This window comes from Crotalus tigris, unplaced genomic scaffold, assembly GCF_016545835.1.
Source record: "Crotalus tigris isolate CLP2741 ecotype Arizona unplaced genomic scaffold, ASM1654583v1 scf7180000017814.3102382, whole genome shotgun sequence".
NCBI classification, from domain to species: domain Eukaryota; kingdom Metazoa; phylum Chordata; class Lepidosauria; order Squamata; family Viperidae; genus Crotalus; species Crotalus tigris.
Genome location: NW_024096652.1, coordinates 519434 through 533940, shown reverse-complemented (window position 1 = coordinate 533940; position 14507 = coordinate 519434). Strand labels below are relative to the sequence as shown.

General features: G+C 40.4%; 1 protein-coding gene across 7 annotated transcripts in view; it reads left to right on the top strand.

The window, feature by feature from the left end:
- The first annotated feature begins 306 nt into the window (after window positions 1-306).
- LOC120307740 (mitogen-activated protein kinase 10) overlaps window positions 307-14507 on the top strand; it is a 212232-nt gene continuing 198031 nt past the window's right edge. For all 7 annotated transcript variants that reach the window (XM_039342825.1, XM_039342824.1, XM_039342829.1 and 4 more), the window contains exon 1: window positions 307-677. The gene's annotated coding sequence lies outside the window, so the exon portion shown is untranslated. The remainder of the gene's footprint in view (window positions 678-14507) is intronic.

Below are 14507 nucleotides of genomic sequence, written 5' to 3'. Positions count from 1 at the left end.
GTCGCCGCTCACCCATCACCTCCAGCCAGGAGGCCTCTGCTGCCACCTGCCTATCACCCGCCCGGCACCTCCCTCCGCCCCTCCGCGCGTAAGCTCTTCCCGCGCCTCTCCTCTCCCCCCCCCTCCTCTCCATCTCTTCTTTCTCTTCTCCCTCGCCCGGTTCCTTCCTCTGCTCGGAAATGAGGCTCCCAAAGACCAAGTGAGGTCGCGGCGCCTGTTTCGCGGGAGAGGAGGGCGGGAGGGGGTGGGCTGGGGAGGAAAGGTCGCTCGCAGCTCACAGGAAGGGCTAATCCTGGGAATGGGAGGTGAGGGGCGCGGGCGGCGAACGCGCGGGTTTCCCGCTGCCGCGCGCGCGCGCGCGCACACATACACACACGCTCTCCCAGACGCGCAGCAAAGCTCTGCCCCCCCTCCTCCTCCTCCCGCCCCATCGGGCACGCACACAAAGGCGAGGAGGCGGGGGGAATGAATATTGATTGCTGTTAAAAATAATAAAGGGGAGGAGGAGAGTGTGAGGGTGCGCGTGTATGTGTGTGTGTGTGTGTGAGCAAGCGAGCGGCCGGGGGAGGCAAGTGAATGAAACAAACTGGTGTCGGAGGCGGGAAGGCAGTAGCTGCGCTCCTGGCGAGGAGAGAGAGACAGAGAGACAGACAGACATCTTTGAGCTTGTTATTTGGGTTAGTATCTGCTTGTATCTTGGGGGCGGGGGTGTCGTTAAGGGACGGGAAGGTGCCCCGAAAAGACGGTCGTGAGCCTGTTTTGAACCTGCGGCGGTTGCGTTGGTGGCGGTAAGGGATGTAAACAGTGGAGTCCTTGGGGCTGCTGGTCTCCATCCTTTCTCCTCTGAACAGGAAGCCTTAATCATCACCTTCTTTTTTCCTTAAAAGATCTGACGGAGAGGTCTCTTATTTGAGTTCGTTGGAACAGATTTCTGTTTTGTTTAAAAAAAAAAGATATTTTTTTTTTTAAAAAGATATTTCGCTCTGGCATTTCTGAAACCTTCCTTCTCTAGTTTTTAATCCCTCTCCTTTCTTCCCAACTCCTTAAGCAGCAGGATGCAGGTGTGGGGGGAAAATAAAGGAGGAAAAAAAAAAAAACCCAGAATGGGAAGTCTGGATCGCTTTAGAACTCTGTTGGTGGGATATGGATTTCCTATGTAGAAGGTGGGGGTGATGCTCCAGAGGTGAAGATGGAGCAAAATATCAAATGCTTGTGAGGAAGTAATTTCTTAAGCGAAAGGCCGTGTCTTGCATAACACAGCTGTTGGTGGAAGAAGGGAAAGGATCTTTCCCTTCTTTTCAAGAAAAACTGTTTAGAGGGAGAAGAAAGTAGATTGGCCGCATGCTGTGGAGGGACACTAAACATTTAAAGACTGCAGTGAAATCAATGAGCTTTACAGAAATAGTCTTTGGATGGCCCAGCTATTGCAATAGGCAAAATGTTCACAGAGAGCAAATTTTTTTCCCCTTCTGCAATGCGGGACGGAATTAAAAAGATGCTGGAGTTTTCCTGCGTGTTTCTTAGAGGTCAAAAGCCAGCAAATGTCTTTAATGAAGGATTTTGCTTCCTCCTTTGGATAATTCCAATCTTTACAGTATTGATGGTGGTGGTATGGGGGGGAAGGAACCATAGGCTTGTTTACATGGGAACATTTTGCTGCATCAGCTGGCTGTTTCTCCAATGCAGTTTTTCCATCTTCTCGTCTTGTCTTGTTCCGGGTGACTTAGAGCCTTATGAAAGACGGATCTTGCTTATAGTGGTGGGAATGAAGGCAGTGGGGATGGGGTGGGGAATGTGGCTATGGTTAATATTCACTGTATTCTTTTCTCTATGTTTTTTTTTTAATTGAGCAGACCAGATCTGGATTGTTGATTTTGTTCTTCTCATGCAAGGCCATTAAAGGTGGCGGGGGGGGGTAGGGGGCAAGTGCGTTGCTGACAGGGAAGACAGAAAGGGCTTGTGTTGTGCGCAACAAACCTGAGACTAAGGCTTAACAATGGCTGTTTGGAGAATATTCTTGATTTTCTGAAGGGAAGGGGAAGGCACCATGCATGCTTGAATTTGGCAGTTCTTTTCCTCGGCATTTGCTTTTCCCTGTAACATTTCATTTTTGCCCCCCTCCCCTCCCAAGATAGCAACGTGCACCATGTTGCCAGATTAAAATTTCAAAACAAAGGAATGCTAGAGAGAGCTCAAGCTCAACCCTTCTTAGCATATGACATCCCATGAAAGCAAGGGAGACCCGATAACCCTAAATAATATTTGCACATCTTTCTCTTTTCATCTCTTCCCCCCCCCTATTATGAAATGAATGACAGAGATGGTGTGATCTGAGCTGTTAAATTAGGACAGGCTCCTGTACCAGTGTTTTAGAGCATCTAGTTTTTTTTTCTATATGACCTCTTGTTTATTGTTGTCGTGCACAGTGCTGTAATAATATTGGAGAGGGGAATAATTTTGTTATTGGAATACAAGCCACCCTCGTCAATCTCTGCTTCATGCTGACTGTTGGGAAAAACGACAGTTTCCTCTTCTTGTTTGAGATGTGTATAAGGATGTGTTTATAGGGGTGTGTGTGTATGTATGTGTGTGTGTTTTCCATGAGAAAAGCTGTTTATGAAATTCTCCCAGAGGGAATGAGTGTGTGTTTTGCTGGCTTATCTGTAACTGTTATTTAATGGTTTCCTAGCACAGGTCAATCACTTGGATATATAGAGGGGGAGGGGAGAAATGTCAAGGAGATCAAAGGCTTTCATTTCGGCAGGGGAGGTTGCTACCTTACCGAAATGTTTGTATACCTTCAAACCATGATGGAGTTGCAATGGCATTCAGAGGTCATCAACTCAGTATTCTGCCCTGAAAAGGGCTCCATCCGTAGAATAGCACAGAATAATAGGTGCATAGGACAACAAATGCAACAGACAACGTGGTGTTGTGATCAGAAGGCAGATCTTGTCCCAAGGAATTCTGAAATCAAATTCCCTGCTCAGCTAAATCTACAAAATATTTTGTAGAATAAAATGAAATAACGACTATGCCCTGAATACAGAAAAAATAGTGATGCCACATCTGGGCTGCAATAATCTAGATCAGGGGTAGGCAACCTTGGTTCTTTTATAACTCGTGGACTTCAACTCCCAGAATTCCTGAGCCAGCATGAAGTCCACGAGTCATAAAAGAGCCAAGGTTGCCTACCCCTGATCTAGATGATCATTAGATGGTAGCAAAGAGATACAGAAGCTATAATTATTTTCTGCCATCTAGTGAGCTCTGGATTTTAACAGCGAAGGCATCATACAGCTAAGAAAGTAAGTGTATAAATGTAATATATCTCCAGCAAGAATTATCCTCCACACTGACAAATATTTTGTATACTGGAGCTAGTCATTTTCAGTTCCAAGAAAGAAGCAATGGCAAACCACTTCTGAAAAAACTTGCCAAGAAAAATGCAGGGACTTGTCCAGGCAGTCTATGAGAATATGATTGTATGGAAGAAAAAAAAAATCAATGTATTGGTTATTTGAAGGATTAAACAGATTATTGTTAGAATCAAGCCTAAGGGCTCACAGCAGTTAGTGCTGGAGCTAAACAGACCACTTAGGCTCAGAACAATATAATTTCATATATCTGTTTATATAGTATGAATTTAGGCATAAATACTATGATTTGATTTACATATGGTGAGTCACAGCTTGTTTAATAGTGGTTTGTTACAGTGAGCAACTTGGCACAATGCACTAAAATATAAAACTTGGCTGACAATTACAGTAAGATTCACAAAACACGCTAAACTAAAAGCAAGGCAGTTTTACAGTGGTTCTATGCAATGTATGAATTTGGCCTGCATTTATTAGGAAATAAATCTCATTTGATCACAGTGGAACTTGCTTGTTAATAAACATGCATTAGAATGTGTTACAGTTAGCAAGTAGAAACAATCTTTCTTAAAGAATAATTGAGGCTTTGTCTCAAAAATGATTTTTCTAAAAAGGAACTGGACTTAGCTTTTTCCCTTTGGAAATGTTTTTGCTTCTCATCCAAGAAACTTCTTTAGTTCTGGGTATTCCTTAACCTATGACTATTTAACAACAGTTCCAAGTTACGATGGTCTCGCAAAAAATGACTTATGAATCATCCTCAAAGTTATGACTGTTGCATGAGCCCCGTGGTCACATGATTGCATTTCAGCCACTTGGCAACCAGGTTGCAATTATCATGGTTGTCTTGGGGTTTGCAATCTTCCCAGCCAATTCTCAACAAGCAAAATTAATTGGGGAAGCTGGATTCTCTTAGCAACCACGCGATTCACTTGATCACATTATGGACTTAATGACCATGGTAAAAATAATTGTATAATGGGGTAAAAAGAAATCAAGTGATGACTAGATTTACAATGGAAATTGCTGTCCCAATTGTGATCATGAATGGAAGTCTCCATCATGTCAATGAAGAAAATAAGTCAGCGTTTCTTTTCCTAATATATTCTGTATCTGCCTCTTGGACTTTGTGCTTCTCTCTACTGAACAATTTGGCTCAACCCTACAAAAGGGCTGATTTCCCTGATCTAAATAGCTTCTCCTGCTTTCACTTTGAAATCTTAGGAATGATATTCCACAATGAGTGCATCTCTAAGGAACTTGTCTTGGGACGATGTCTATGGAGATTCTCAATCATCCGGGCCATGGTTTTCCTTTATGGTGAGGTGGTCTCTGAAGGTCGTCTACAATACAGTCCTTTCAGCAGTCCCAAAAAGGTTCCACAACCATTTGCACTGATTCAGGTGACCCTGAGGAGACAGATTAAACCCCCCAAATGGCTTCAAAGACTGAGTTTCAGAGGACCAGAGGACCAGATGATTGCATAGAATATAAATCCTTCCATTCTCCACCATTCAGTCAGAACTGAAGGAAGCTTCCTGGATGAGAAGTGAAATGTTTTCAAGGAAAAAACTAAGAAAGTCCAATTGCCTCCTGAAAAGCACCCTTGGGATTTCCAAGACACCATATTGTAAACAATTATGTGCTGTCGGGTAATCTTAACTAAAACCATATTTGCAATAGGGATTCTCTCCCACACGTAGCCTTTACATTATAAAACTCTAACCTGATCAGATAAAGAAGGTATTACTGAATACTTACAAATTGTGAGAAGTAGCAGTTGTGTCCCAAGAGAAGGCAGAACTGAAGAAGCTTCTTGGAGGAGAAGCGAAAGATTTTCAAGGAAAAAAAAACCTCAAGCAAGTCCAGTTACCTTTGGGAAAAGCACCTTTGGGACAACCATGACCCGGATGATTGAGAATCTCCATAGACATCGTCCCAAGACAAGTTCCTTAAAGATGCACTCATTGCGGAATATCGTTCCTAAGATTTCAAAGTGAAAGCAGGAGAAGCTATTTAGATCAGGGAAATCAGCCCTTTTGTAGGGTTGAGCCAAATTGTTCAGTAGAGAGAAGTACAAAGTTCAAGAGGCAGATACAGAATATATTAGGAAAAGAAATGCCGACTTATTTTCTTCATTGACATGATGGAGACTTTTGGCAGTGAGCAAATCTGCTAAAAAAAACCAAGTCAGTTTCGGAGAAAACCTTACTATTCAGTAGTATAACACTGGCTTCCCAGGTTTCAACTCTGACTTGTAAGCTCATAGGACAAGACAGGCAATCCTCAACTTAAAACTGTTTATTTAATGACTGTTCGAAGTTTCAGTGGTGACTTATGACTATTTTTCACAATTACGACTGTTGCAGTTATCCCCAGGGTGACCTGATCAAAATTCGAATGCTTGGCAACTGACATGTATTTATGATGGTTGCAGTGTCCCAGGGTCACTGCAGGCCACTTTAGCTGACTGTGTTCAGTAGGTCAGCGGTTCAAATCTCACCGGCTCAAGGTTGACTCAGCCTTCCATCCTTCCGGGGTAGGTAAAATGAGGACCCAGATTGTTGGGGGCAATGTAAATATATATATACATTGCTTACTGATGTACACCGCTTAGAGAGTGCTTGCACTTAAAGTGGTATATAAGTCTCATAAATAAATAAATAAATAAATAAATAAATAGATAAATAAATAAATCCCCTTTTCCCCGACCTTCTGACAAGCCAAGTCAGTGGGGAAGCCGGATTCATTTAGCAACTGTGCTACTAACTTAAAAGCTACAGTGGCTCACTTAACGTCTGTGGCGAGAAAGGTCATAAACTGGGGCAAAACCTCACTTAACAACTGTCTTGCTCAGGAAATGTTGGGCTCAATTGTGATCGTAAGTTGAGGACTACCTGTATTGCAAATATAACCAATTTGGCTAGTTTATGATTCATTGTAGTGGCAATCCATAAAATGAATCAGCTCAGTAACTAGATTGTACATGCATAGCAGCATAAGGCATTTCATTGAGTGCCTTAAAAATACTGAATATGAATTTTATGTACACTATAAATAAATGCTTTAAATTTTAAACAATTATGGGGTGGGGAGAAATATGGCCTTCCAGGTGTTGAATTTCAACCCTTATTAATACTGACCATTGACCATATTGACTGAGCCTAATAGGAACTGAGGTCTAACAATGCTTAGAATATTGTAGGCTTCCTACTTTTACTATGCCTCAGAACTGAGAATTATTATTATTATTATTATTATGGATCATCGCACAGTCAGCCAGATGTTCAGACTGGATTTGGCATTTTGTCTACCTATCGAGTCCTTACCTAGGACCTGGGATAGGCAGATGTGGATGTTTGATGGTATTACAGATATCGTTGCAGGATGGAAGCAGTTCCTAGTAAGGCTGCCTTTTGCAATTGACTAATAGCGAATTTGTCAATGCCAATGGTGTTCAAGTGGTGCTCCAGTTGTTTTGGGATTGCACCCAAGGAGCCTATTACTATCATCATCATCATCATCATCATCATCATCATCATCATCATTATTATTATTATTATTATTATTATTATTATTATTATTATTATTATGCACCTTGGATGCAATCCCAAAACAACTGGAGCACCATTTGAACACCATTGGCATTGACAAATTCGCCATTAGTCAATTGCAAAAGGCAGCCTTACTAGGAACTGCTTCCATCCTGCTCAGGGTTTTGTACATTGTGCTAAACCAATTTGTTGAATTGGTTTTTTTTTTTTTTGAATAAGGCAATGATTTCTACATTAAAAATAATTCATAAATAGTTTACAAGTTTAAGGCCTGGATTCATACAATATACTGGACTCAACCCGAAGGAACCTCATTATAGTTTAGAAAGATCTTTTTGTCTTTCCTTTAGAGTACCCTGGATAGATTTTTTTTAGGTGTTAAATATCGTGAGACAAGGACCTATATATTTAATTTCTTTCTTGAAAAATAACCAGAGAGATTGGTCAGACTCATAAATAATACATTAGGTTATCAATGCACATCAAGGAGAATCAGGAGAATCTTTTATATATCCAGAGTGGTAGACAGATTGTTACAAAATTACACTTACATGGAACATTCTGTTAAGAAGAAGTCTCAACATAAGCAAATGCCTCTGACAGCTACCAAAAATATAGACTGTATTTTAATGTACTTGCTGCGCTTTAAGGGTCTCTAATGCACTGCTGCTGCCCTTTTTAAAAAGAACTGTCCTGTAGTATGGCTGCATTTTATTAACGGAGAGAATTTTGTTAACCTCTGTTCTCTTCCTCAGTTATCTGCTTTATGAATGACGATTTTGTTTTGCTAACTAGTTAAAACTAGGTTTTAATAGATAAAGCCACACAATTTTCCTTGTGATTCAGACTTAGCTTTATATATTAAATTACCTGTAGTCTTTCTGAGTACAGCTACAGAATATATCCCTTTAAAACCCCCATTCTTCCTTTAGCTGAATATTACAAGCCATGATTTGCTCCAGAAAGCTAATGCTATGCTCTAGGTAGATCCTATTGGAAATATCTTTTCAAAAGCAGTTTTTAATGACCATTGTGTTAAAGTAAGACAACCATTTAGGATCTCTTTGATTATTTCAGTGTCACAGTAAAATGATCAAGAGATATAGCATCTTCCCTATCAGAAAATCTTTTAAACAAAATAAAATAAAATCAGGCTTTTCTATTTTAGAGTCAACGAACAAGAACCTGATAGGCAAGTAGGCTGAAGCCTTTACAAAGAAAAAAAAATACTGCTTTAGGCACATACGAAATACATAAATTGAGTTCAATTCTTCCAAACCATAATGTGGTTTATTTGGCTTAGTATGTATAATAGTAATAGAAGAAAAGGCACACAAAGGGTGAGTTCATTCTGCAGAAATTAGATCTATGAATCTAGAATTATCATAAATTATTTGCCATGACAACTAAGTGCATCCTCTTTTTTGAGATATTTTTGATAATCAACACTGGAGAGAATCAATGAGGTATTCCTTCTTAGTCTATCTACAGCAGACATGTCAAACACAAGGCCCGGGGCCGGATGTGGCCCGCAAAGCCATCCTGGAAACAGTGAGGGAACAGCCCCCGCTGCCTTGGCCCTGGCCCAGGCCGGCTGGGAGTCAATGTACAATTTTGTGGTGGCCATTTATGCTGAAACGCATTCAGTCTTAGCTCCACAAGGCCGTCTGGAAACAGCGAGGAACCAGCTCCTGCAGCGTCGGCCCCACCACCTGGGTGCATGCTGGGGAGGTGTCACCCTTTGTGAGGAATGAAGAAATGCACCATGCCTTGGCGCTTGCCCCGGTCCCCCCCCTTCTGCCAGAGACCCTCAGATCTGTCCCACTCCTGCCCAGGCCCCCACAGGCATTCTTGACACGAACGATGTAAAGCTGGCCATACCTACCCAGTAGGCCACACCCACTCCACCCACACCCACCCAGTAGGCTGCACCCAACCTGGCCACACCCCCCCCAAGGGCAACCGCAATGCTGATGTGGCCCTCAATGAAATTGAGTTTGACACCCCTGATCTACAGCTTCGAGAAGCCCTATGATCAGTCAGTATGTGGACAACTGTGTAGGCTGTATTAGGAAAACTTGTTTTTTCTCTCTAATAAGAGGATGTTAGATTCTGGCAATACTGTAATGGAGGCATCTTTATATTTGTCTATCTAGACTTGGGGTGGAAATGGGGTGGAAAGGGGGAATTGTCTGAAATCCATCATTTTCTTTTTGGTAAATAGATTACCTCTTGGGATTATGCTATTCAGGCAGTTCTCATCTTATTTTTAGTTTGAATTAATAATCTAGAAGATATGAAGAAAACCAGGTCATTATTAAAATCATATTCATGGCAATAATGTTCACCTTTTGATGACTTTTTTTGATATAGTAGTAGTCCTCAGGTAACGATTGCTCTGTTTAGAAATTGTTCAAAGTTATGACTCCCTGAAATAATAATTTTATAACTGACCCTTGGGATATGTTTTCCTATGAAAGGAGTTCTAAGATCACAGTTATGAAATACTTTACATCAAGTTGAAATGGCAATAGTACCGTTGCAATAGATTGAATATCATTATTGAAGAAAAGCCATAATAAAATCTTGATGATCACAGCATGAAGTGGAAAGTAACACTGGGAGGGTCTTGGGCTGGGAATCAGTTTGTGCACTGGGTGCGTTGAAGTTGCTTTTATGGACAAATGGAATATTTCAATATTGTAAAATGTTATAAAAATATTAAAATGTATAGGCCTAATATTTTGTTTATATTTATTCAGGTAGTGTACTTTAATGAAACGAACTGATCAAAACAGCCGAGACAGTTATCTACAAGTCCTTCTTTCTACAATTTTCTCTGTCAGTTGAGTTTCTTCTCTTTCATAATGTTTCAAATATATCGGCTATTATTTCTTATGAATTGACAGGGGAGAAGGACACCTGTGGAAGTTGATTCATGGATTCGGTAGTTATTAAGCATATGTTCTCTTTCCTTTATTTCATTTTCTGAGTGAGATGCCTTTGTCCATAAGCTAGCATATGATGATATATCTTAAAGTTCCCCCCAATATTTTTAACAAATAAATGTGAACTTCCTTATTCTACTGGGTACCTAGTAATTTAGGTGTTTGTGTGTGCATTGAGAAATAGACAATAGCCACATCTTTGTAATCTAAATAGCTACAGCTGTTGTCTCCAAAAGACATCTGTTCCCTTTGGCCAAAATGGAGTGCTCTCTTAAAGGATAAGTACAGCTTTAAAAAGCCAGTCTGTCCCCCCCCCCCCCAGGTAATGGTAATAAAAGATTGATTTACATTTTCCTTCCCTTTAGGTGCCACTGTATTTACAGAAAGCATTACATGTAAATGATAATGATAATAATAATAATAGTAGTAATAGTAGTAGTAGTAGTAGTAGTAGTAAAGTTGGAAGGGACATTGGAGGTCATCTAGTCCAACCCCCTGCTCAGGCAGAAACTCTATACCATTTCAGACAAATGGTTGTCCAGTTTCTTCTTAAAAACTTCCAGTGTTGGAGCATTCACCAGTTCTGGAGGCAGGTTGTTCCACTGGTTAATTGTTCTCACTGTCAGGAAGTTTCTCCTTAGTTCTAGGTTGCTTCTCTCCTTGATTAATTTCCATCCGTTGCTTCTTGTCCTGCCTTCAGGTGCTTTGGAGAATAGCTTGACTCCCTCTTATTTGTGGCAGCCCTGAGATATTGGAAGACTGCTATCATATCCCCCCTCGTCCTTCTTTTCTTAAACTAGACATACCCAATTCCAGCAACCATTCCTTATATGCTTTAGACTCCAGTCCCCTAATCATCTTTGTTGCTCTTCTCTGTACTCTTTCTAGAGCAGTGGTTCTCAACCTTTCTAATGCCGTGACCCCATAATACAGTTCCCCATGTTGTGGTGACCCCCAAGTGGGTGTGGCCACGAATAAGAGGGAGTAGGAAGCTAGGGAAAAGGGAAAAAAATGGCGGACAGTGTGGTTTGGCGACCCCCATGAAATGGTTGTTTGACCCCAAATAGGGTCCCGACCCACAGGTTGAGAACCATTGTTCTAGCGTCTCAACATCTTTTTTACATCGCGGTGACCAAAACTGGATGCAGTATTCCAAGTGTGGCCTTACCAAGGCATTGTAAAGTGGTATTAATACTTCACGCGATCTTGATTCTATCCCTCTGTTAATGCAGCCTAGCACTGTGTTGGCCTTTTTGGCAGCTGCAGCACACTGCTGGCTCATATTTAGGTGATTGTCCACTAGGACTTCAAGGTCTCTCTCACAGTTACTACTATTGAGCAAGGTACCCCCTATACTATACCTGTGCATTTGGTTTTTCTTGCCTAAATGTAGAACCTTGCTTTTTTCACCATTGAATTTCATTTTGTTATTACATTAAATGCAGTCATGTAATGACAGCCATATATAATTTGGTTCTGTATGGAAACATTGCTGTTATATAAAGTAATATAAAAAAAATACTCTCCAATCTGGTTCCCTGCAGGTATGTTGGACTCTCAAAATTCCCAGCCAAATAGTTTTTGTCCAAGTTGACTTGGAATTTGGGAGATGAAGCCCAATGTATTTGGAAGAACTAAAGGATTGTTCTGTGCTACTTTGGCTATCTGCTGTAGATGTCTCAAGATGTATCTCTAGCTTATTTAAAAATAATTGTGTATAGTAATAGACAAATTGTCTGTTTGAATACAAGTAAATGAAGAGGTTAAAAAAACATCCTATGTATGACAGCTATTGAACACAACAGTGGTATAAAAATATGTAAGTAAAACATTTGGAGAAAATGTCTTACTGTCTAAATAGTTTGGTGAAACCGCTAAACAAAGTAATTTCTTGCATGGAATATCTGAAATCAGGCTGAGTCCTAGGCCTGATATTTCCAGCCACTGAGGTACGCATTTTATTTTTCATCAGACACGTTCTAATATCCAATTGTAAGATACAGGTAAAGGATATAAAGATAATGTTGCTATGGGGTTCTTGGTGCTCTCCGAGCTTGCTGATTTTCTTGCAGACGTTTCATTACCAAACTAGATAACATCATCAGTGCTAGAAGAAGTTATATAATTACTATTATATAACTAGAACTCTATATTGTCTGTATTCAGACTTGGTAATAGTAGGCTCTTGCAGCACATAGTATATAGACCAGTGATGGCAAATCTTTTAGAGACCGAGTGCCCAAAACCCACACCACCCCCTGGCCCGCCCCCACTCCACTGGCCCACCTCCTACCCCCGCTCCATTTCCACTCTGCCCTGCCTGCCCACAGGGCCACCCACCACCTCCACGGCCCACCGTAGCAGATCGCCCAGGGTGCCATGGCAGCCAAACCCTCCACCTATGCTCCGCAGCATCAATTGTGTGCGATGGGGTGTGAGGGCGGAGTCTTGTCCCTGCTGCCCGGCTGTCATGTGCTTGTCTGCGCTGCTCTGTGCGGGCTGCGCCCGGGGGTGACTCTCCTTTGGGGGGGCTGCTGGTGAGGGGGCCGTGGGGAAGGCAGGGCTCGGGTGACAGCGTGCGTGCCCACAGAGAGGACTCCGAGTGCTGCCTTTGGCATGCGTGCCATAGGTTCGCCACCACTGATATAGGCTGTACTCATTTTTTTTGTCTTTTTCCCTCCTTCTGTGCATCATCTAAACAAGGAGAACTTGTTTGTCATATACAGCAAAATACTATTACATATATTAGATCTCACTATTTCAATTTATCTTGATGGATTCCTGGCCAGATCTTTATAATGATATGCTTTTATCACAGCTTTTATGATTTTATTTAGGGATTTGACTGGTATGTGAGTAATCTAGTCTGGGTCAAGAAGAAGTACAGAATTATGGGATTTTGGATAGTGTTTGGATTCATGGAGCTGCGATTTAGAACCCACTGTCTGATTTAGAGAAAATGCTGTAAGTTGCTTTATATCTATGGTGGCGAATTAAGCTACTCTGGGGCTCAGTCCTTAAAATGGTAAAACAGATTGTACAGGTAGTCCTCAACTTACAACCACAATTGAGCCCAAAATATCTGTTGCTAAGTGAGAGATTTGTTAAGTAGATTTTGTCCCTTTTTTATTAAAAGTTTTATAAATTTATTACAATATAACCCCCCACCCCTTGCCCCCCTCCCCCACCTCCCAGAGCTGATTACAGGGTAAAACAAAATAATGAACAAATATAATCCTACTAACATAAACCAACTATACTTTCAATCAAAACCATAAGACACTTTAACTCCTTCTCAATACAAATGTTAACAAATTAAGTCAAAAATAATAATATAATTAAAACTATTAATAATTATCTAAAATCTACTCAAAAGCAAGGTAATACTTTTCAACTTCATATTTCTTCTGAATATAATCAATCCATCTTCTCCAAACCATAATATATCTTTCTTGTGAGTGGTCCTTCAAATAGGTGGAGATCTTCGCCATATCTGCCAAATTAGACGCTTTAAGTATCCATTCTTCCAAAGTAGGCAACAAATTTTTCTTCCAATATTGCCCCACCAATAATCTTGCAGCTGTTACAAGGTTCAACATCAAAATATACGGTAATACCCAACAAAAATAATTGCGGAGTAAACTTAATCTTTTTCTTAAAAATCTTTTGAATATTCCACCAAATCTTAATCCAAAAAGCTTTAATATCTTTACAAGTCCAGATTTTGTCCCCTTTTATAACCTTTTTTTTGCCACACTTGTTAACTGAACCAGTTGTTAAGTTAGTAACACAGTTGTTAAGTGAACCTGGCTTCCCCATTGACTTTGCTTGTCAGAAGGTTACAAAAGCTAATCACATGATTCCTGGACATTGCAACTGTCATAAATATGAGTCAGTTGCTAAGCATCAGAATTTTGATCACGTGATCACGGGGTTGCTGCAATGATTGTAAGTGTGAAAAACAGTCATAAGTTGCTTTTTTCAGTGCCGTTGTAACCTTGAATGGGCACTAAACAAACTGTTGTAAATTGAGGACTACCTGTACTGAATAATTTCCACTGAAGTCTTCATTTTTTATCTCGGTCTTTCATACTATCCAATTCTCCGTCCCTCAAATTTAACAATAATTTCTATAGGATCAATGGCTCTTGGGCAAAGAGTTGGACGAGAAATATGGCTAAAGGCATCCTGTAGAAATAAAGATACACAGTTGTTTCTTGTTTGTTCTTTCTGCTGCTCACTTCTCTTAAGCTTACTGAATTAAATTCAGTTGACCAAGAAAATGCTTGGCAGAGTACTAAATCTGTTGCTGGATCTGAATCTAGAATTCATTTCTGGAAATTGTGAAGTAGGAATATGATGACCATAGAAAAGGAACGTAACTAAGTGCAGACTTCATTATTATTTTAAAGGAATTTATGTTCATTCTGGGGATTTAGAATATTTTGAAATTGTAGAATAAATATAACTCCTTCTAAGCATATACAGAGATCACGTTCCCCATTAATGAAGGAACATATAAGAATATACTTATTTTCAACTAAATCAGTAGAGGAAAATGTGCTTAAAAAATAGAAATGTTTAGCTCTTTTTCAATGAGATCGATCTTATTCTATAGGAATTCCAAA